The following is a 5,467-nucleotide window of genomic DNA, read 5'->3' as shown; positions in this document are numbered from 1 at the left end:
GAAATACAAAGGTTTTATGACTACTGTAAGAATCCATTTTTTAAAATATTCATTCAAACTGAATTTTGTAGATAATAGGGGAAAAAGTGATATTATCAAAAACAAAAAGGAGAGGGGCGCCTGGGTGGCTCAGTCGTTAAGCGTCTGCCTTCGGTTCAGGTCATGATGCCAGCCAGGGTTCTGGGATCCAGCCCCACATCAGGCTCCCTGCTGGGCGGGAAGCCTGCTTTTCCCTCTCCCACTCCCCTGCTTGTGTTCCCTCTCTGTGTCTCTCTCTGTCAGATAAATAAAAACAACAACAGAAAAGGAGAGATAAACCGTGTGTTGTGTTTGGGATGAAAGATTATACATATATAATATTTCCTTTAGAATATTTATGGAGTTGTTCTGTAGCTCCTTGGGGACCTAGAACTACTATTCTGATAATAAATTTTGGTGATTAGCGCTGTCATTGATATATAATATTGACTGTGAGATTACTATGGCTATCTGCAGCCTCACTTTTTAGACTTCTTAACATTATCTCCAGAAGAAATTATGCACACAGTTACAGAGATAAATGGGAAGTATTGAAAGAAAAAGAAGTTCCTTGGGGCCCTTGGGTGACCCTCAGTTGACTCTTGATTTTGGCTCAGGTCCAGGTCTCAGGGTCATAATAAGATCAAGCCCTGTGCCAGGCTCTGGGTTCAGCAAGGAGTTGGCTTGAGATTCTCTCTCCCTGGGCCCCTACCCCCACTTGCTCACTCTCTTTAAAACATGTAAATAAATCTTAAAAAGAACAAAAGAAAAAGAAGTTCCTCAAACTTCTGTAATTTATCTGTCATATTATATAACACTATAGTATTCTATAAGTATTATAATTATTTTCTAAATCATATGGTAATGTATAGAAATCTGTAGGTTTAAAATGCTAATTTTAAATATCAACATTTTAAGTGTACTCCAATTTTTAGCTCTAATTTGACATTTCTGCATTAAAAAAAATAATATGCAGACATCAAACACATCGTCCCTGGGTTCTCTCTACTTTAAAGGCCCTAGTTAGAATGATAATTTTGGTAATTTGTGATGATTTCTGGTCTCTGATGCTGAAGAATATTCTAGGCAAACATTTTGCAATTCCTGTTTCCTAGTTTTCACATTTCTCATTTTGAGCATAATGTTATTAGTGCACCTGACTTTTGTTTCTTAGTTTCAAGGGACGGCCTCTTTGTCTGGAAAGTCTTCAGTTTCAGCAGGTGTACATTCTTTGTGTTATAGGAGTAAAAATGTTACATGTTTCAAAATAACTCATGCTGGAGGAATTTTAGTTTTTAGTAATGGTAGAGAAGACTTCCAGACAAACCTGCCTGAGAACAACGAAGAAAATTGGATAGAATATAAAATCTGTTGGTTTGAAGGCTATAGAAAGCTGGCTAGGCTGTGAAAACCTGAAAAATAAAATCCCCAGGGGAAGGGAAGTACAAATGGTGAATCTGATTCTTTTTTTTTTTTTTTTTAAGATTTTATCTATTTGCTTGAGAGACAGTGAGAGAGAGAGAGAGTCTGGGGGAAAGGGAGAAGCAGACTTCCTGCTGAGCAGGGAGCCCAACTCAGGGCTTGATCCCAGGATCATGAGGTCATAACCTGAGCCAAAGGCAGATGCTTAACTGACTGAGCCACTCAGGTGCCGCAGTGAACTGGTTTCTGGACAAAATTAAAGTTCAGGGACCACTGAGAAAGTGGTGCCCTTATAGTTAGGCTTTTGACAGGAACATTTGTAGGACTACACCTTTGGAGAAGACATGAACTAGAAATGCTGTGCCATGACAAGGTTAAAGCCCAGTTTCTAAGCAACTGAATTACTTGGGTAAAAAGATAATCATTGAATAGATTAGGGGAATCACCATCATCATAACAGTCTCCCTCGTACCCCAAACAAAAGTAATCTGTGGAGAATGATAACACTATCTAGAGCAGTAATTTGGCCCTGAAAATTTTTATACATAATGTTCAAGTTCCAGTAAATATACATATTTTTATTTTGAAGGTACAATTGGATTTATTAAGAGACCCACCAATCAGGCAGTATCCCACCTAACAAATGGAAGGGAGTTCCTCAAGTTTCAGTTACTATTTATAAGCATGTCAGAAGATAAGACCTAGGGGCATTTGGGTGGCTCAGTCTGTTACGTGTTTGCCTTCAGCTCAGGTCATGACCCCAGGGTCCTGGGATCGAGTCCTTCATCATGCTCCCTGCTCAGCAGGGAGCCTACTTCTCCCTCTGCCTGTTGCTCTCCCTGCTTGTGCTTGTTCTCTCACTCTTTCTGACAAATAAACACATAAAATCTTAAAAAAAAAAAAAAGATAAGACCTAATAACCAAGATCATGAAAATAGATATAGAATAGCAACAAATGCGTAAGAAGATCCAAATTGAGGGACTTTAAAGTAACCGTGATTAATAGTTTGAAGAAATAAGGTGAAATATAGAGAATTTTATATTTTATACTGGAATCTATATTTTAAAATTCAAATGGAAGTTCTGAAACAGGAAAATAAAATAATGAAATTAAATTATTGATAGGGGCTAACAGACAATGAGACACAGAAGATAGAACTAGAATAAGTCAGAAGAAAATATTAGATTGAAGAATAGAGGAGAGAAGAAAGGAAAAAAGTTCCATGAAATCACAAGGAAGACACAGGGAAAAGTTCTAACATGTTCATAATTGATGTCCTAGAAAGAGAGAAGAGAAAGAACGAGGCAGAAGCAATATTTATTTACTTATTTACTTACTTACTTCGTTATTTTTCTATACATTACTCAGTGTTCATCATTGTAAGTGTACTCTTCAATCCCTATCACCTATTTTACCTATCCCTTCACCCACTTTCCCTCTGGTAACCATCAGTTTGTTCTTTTTTTTTTTTTTAATCTAAATTCAATTAATTAACATCTAATGTATTATTGCTTTCAGAGTTAGAGGTCATTGATTCATCAGTCTTATGTAACACCCATTGGTGTTACATCACGTGCCCTCCTTAATGTCTGTCACCCAATTACCTCATTCTTCCACCCACTCCCCTCCAGCAACCTTCAGTTTGTTTCCCATGATTAAGAGTCTCTTATGGTTTGTCTCCATCTCTGATTTCACCTTGTTTTATTTTTCCCTCCCAACCTCTATGATCTTCTATTTTTTGTTTCTTAAATTCTACATATGAGTGAGGTCATATGATAATTGTGTTTCACTGATTGACTTATTTCGAGAAGCAATATTTAAAGAGGAAATAAAAGAATTATAGAATCCCCCCAATATAATAATATATGAATGGATGAGCGCAGTCAAAAGCAAAGTTTTTTATACTAGATGAAAAAAAAATACATGTGACTCAATGTTGATTAAGAGACACACCTAAAATACAATAACACAAAAACCCTGAAATAAATAAATGAAAAAAGAATTTGAGGCCAGCATAGCTGTATTTTATATACTTACCAGATAAATTAGACTGTAAGGCAAGACACTTTGTTGGCAATGAACAAAGGACATTTTATTATGATAAAAGAGTTAATCTTTCCAAAACATTAGAGTTGTAAATTTGTTGCACTTAATAATGTTTCCAACTATATAAAGCAAAATAATGATGCAACTAAAAGGAAAATGGACAAATCCATTATCATTGTGAAATTTTAACAGATGTCTCTTAGTATCTAATATACGAAGGCAGACAAAAATTCAACATGGATATAGTAGATTTGAACAATGGAATCAATAAAGTTCACCTGATTTACGTACTATATACTCAGAAAATGCAAAATGCACATCAAATGCTAAGTCAATTAACCAAATGATGACTCTAAAAGAAATCTTAAAAAATATTAAAAAGGTAAGATTATACAATGTATATTTTCTGCCAACAGCACAGCTAGGCTAGAAATCAATAATGAAACAAGGTAATAATAAAAAACTTTATATTTTGAAAAACACTTAATATACTTCTAAATAATTCAAACGCTAGGGATGCCTGGGTGGCGCAGGCGGTTAAGCGTCTGACTTTAGCTCAGATCATGATCTCAGGATTCTGGGATCAAGCCCCAAGTAGGGAGAGTCTGCTTCTCCCTCCCCCTCCTCCCCCACTCCTGGCTTGTGCTGTCTCACTCTCAAATAAGTAAATACAGTCTTAATAATAATAATAATTCAAACATTAAAAAATGAATGCAAATGGAAATCAGGAAATATTTTTCTTTGAATTACGATGACAATTCAACTTAATCAAAACTTTCAGAACACAGCTAAAGCCATACTTGAATGCTTTTTTTAGGAGTAAAAAGCTGAAAGTAACCTCTTCTTCACTGCACCACTGAAGATCCTGGTTTCACCATGGGTTAACACCTCGCTGGGTGTTACTGGTACTGTAAGAACATGTAGTTCTTCTAGAAGCCTCGCTTCTTCAGAAATGTCCCTGACATCAAGATCTACATTTTGACCTGGGTCAGAAGAAGGCAAAAGTCGATGAGTTCCCATTGTACGGCTCTACGGTGTCGGATGAATGTGATCCGCTCTCCGAAGCCCTGGAGGCTCCATGTACTTGTGCCAAATGTCCCTGGTGAAAAGCTGCGGCAAAGATGGTTTTCCCATCAGAGTTGCAGTTCCACCCTTTCCACAGCATCGTTACCTGCAAGATGTTGTCCTGCGCTGGAGCTCACAGGCTCTAAAAAGGTATGTGGAGGCCTTTGGAAAGCCCCAGGGCACAGTGACCAGGATCCACATTGTCCAAGTCATCATGTCCATCTGTACCAAGGTGCAAAACAAGGAGCATGTGACTGAGGCTCTATGCACGGTCAAGTGCAAGCTCCGCTCAGTTGGTCAAACAGCTGCTTTTGGCTCAGGTCATGATCCCAGGGTCCTGGGATTGAGCCCCGCATCAGGCTCCCAGCTCAGCGGTGAGCCTGCTTCTCCCTCTGCCTGCTGCTCTCCCTGCTTGTGCTCTTCACTCTTTCTCTCTCTCTGATAAACAAATAAATAAATAAATAATTTTTAAAAAAGAAAATGAAAACAAAAGGATATCATAACAGTTTGGGGGGTTGTAATTTCAATGAAATGTTGAAATGATTTAAAAAGCCATAATTTACCAAAATTGCCAAGATACCACAAGGAGAAATACAAAATGCTAATAGTTTATTTAATTTCTAGTAAATAAACTGAATCTGTAAAACCCTTTGAGAGAAATTCCCATGCCTGTCAGTTTTATTACTCAATTCTTCCAAACATTTAGAAATAAAATCAACCTTACGTATAAGATTCTAGAGCTCAGAAAACAAGGAAAAATTTTCCAAGTTATTTTTTGAGGTCATCTAACTACTTGCTAACTTTGATAGCAAATAACGGCAAGAACATCTTAATAGAGGACCTAAGAGAGGCCAGCTCTCATTTATATAGACACAAAACTTCTACACAAAATATTAATAAATAAGATGCAGTGAT

At 37.0% G+C, this 5,467-nt stretch overlaps 1 pseudogene; it reads left to right on the top strand.

Annotated features, from left to right (window-relative positions):
• The first annotated feature begins 4,363 nt into the window (after positions 1–4,363).
• Positions 4,364–4,810, top strand: LOC122904089 (annotated as a pseudogene).
• Positions 4,811–5,467: the final 657 nt, after the last annotated feature.

The sequence above is a fragment of the Neovison vison genome, chromosome 4, assembly GCF_020171115.1.
Source record: "Neovison vison isolate M4711 chromosome 4, ASM_NN_V1, whole genome shotgun sequence".
Taxonomy (NCBI): Eukaryota; Metazoa; Chordata; class Mammalia; order Carnivora; family Mustelidae; genus Neogale; species Neogale vison.
The sequence above is the reverse complement of the archived record's forward strand: the minus strand, read 5'-3'. Positions and strand labels throughout refer to the sequence as shown.